The sequence below is a fragment of the Hylaeus volcanicus genome, chromosome 7 (assembly GCF_026283585.1).
Source record: "Hylaeus volcanicus isolate JK05 chromosome 7, UHH_iyHylVolc1.0_haploid, whole genome shotgun sequence".
Lineage (NCBI taxonomy): Eukaryota > Metazoa > Arthropoda > Insecta > Hymenoptera > Colletidae > Hylaeus > Hylaeus volcanicus.
Window position 1 is genome coordinate 13,301,336 of NC_071982.1, and position 1,587 is coordinate 13,302,922.

General features: G+C 38.4%; 1 protein-coding gene across 6 annotated transcripts in view; it reads left to right on the plus strand.

Annotated features, from left to right (window-relative positions):
* The window catches only part of LOC128879616 (low-density lipoprotein receptor-like), a 61,688-nt gene that overhangs the window by 43,970 nt on the left and 16,131 nt on the right, over positions 1–1,587 (plus strand). The gene's annotated exons all lie outside the window — the stretch shown is intronic.

Sequence of the window (1,587 nt, forward strand, 5' to 3'; positions counted from 1 at the left end):
ATTGATGAAAAGAATATCAAATGGAAAAATAATTTCAGCAGACGTACGATGAAAATTCAATGTTTAAATAGAAGATTTATTCTTGATTTTGTATAATTGGACAATTGTATTTTTTCCCAATTATTTGAAATACTGGTTGAAAATTCCTTCGAGTGACAGCTGAATAAATCGAAGCAAGAAATCGTTGGATATTAATATTACAGTAAAATCGTATTCTCGATCATTATTTGAACGAATATCGTTAATAATTAGTGTAAGTTTGAAACATTATTGATCCTCTTGAAATAGTTGTTTACCTACAACTCGAAACCGTGGTATCAAAATGCGAATTGGATCCCTGACGAAAATAACTTCGGACACATCCGCGATGGATGGCTAAGTAATCCAGCGCGACGAGTCTCGCTGCCGCGACGTATTTTTCAAATAAAGAGAACGTAATCGACAGCCGACGAGAAAACGTCTGCACGCGAATCGAAACAACGAGAATTGCTATCGCGCGAATTCCGAATGCTTGTCAACCGGCTCGACTTTCATTACCTTTGGCGCGATTCTTTCATCGAAGCTCGCGATACGAGAGAAAAGCCCGTTAGCCTGTTCCCGATAAATCATGCTCGACGACGATAAATCCCGTGGACGATGAAACGCTCGCAACTAGCGATGGGACTAACGAGAGCTGGCGATTAGAAAATTGAAAAAAACGATTTGGAATTTCGATACGTTGAATTTTTGCATCGGCGATCCTAACAACGAAATCATTTTTATTTTTGGTACGATTGAGGATCTAAGACATTTATAGGAATATCTGTGAAAGTGTAGGAGACTGTCAGGTTTATGGGAAAAATTAAATAGAGTTGTAATAGATAATAATCTTTATTATACAGCGGAAGAAGAGATAAACTACTGGACAAAATTAGCGGCACACTTTTTTTAAATGTTGATAATTACGAGAGTTTTCAACCGATTTCGGTGAAACTTCGTGAGGAATAGTCTTCAAGTGTCTTCTGGGTGTGTTAGATGCGCCGCGCTCACGTGAACGATTAACGTTCGATTAGCGTAAGAATACGGAAGCTAGATCGACAGGTGTATCGAGGTGTCGTACAACGCCACACTCGGTGATCTACGTATTAATATATCGATACATATATCACATACGAATACAGATCTCAACAGAGCCGTAGAAAGAATTTTAATTCGATTAGAATTCATCCGTCTAAGTGAATATTAAATTGCGAGGGTGTAAGACTTTCCGTGATATTTTTGATAAGTGTTAAAGGAAAATGAAACTTTGGTAAGAATTATAATTCAGACAATTTGCTTTGCGTTGTTCCTTCCAATTGAAACACGTGTGTGCCAGCCCCAACGTCATGGCAGAACCGAACTTCCCTTGTTTCGGGGATCGCGAACGGGAGTCTCTGGATCGATATTCACCGAGACGTGTCGCCATTACGTGGCCTAATATACTAATATACTATCTGAGTACATTACAGAATCAATGTTGATAGGTTCATTTCGACCGTTCAAAAAAATATCACCATACAGAAAATGACAAAACGAAGCTTTTATATAGGTACAATTTATTCGTGCGGC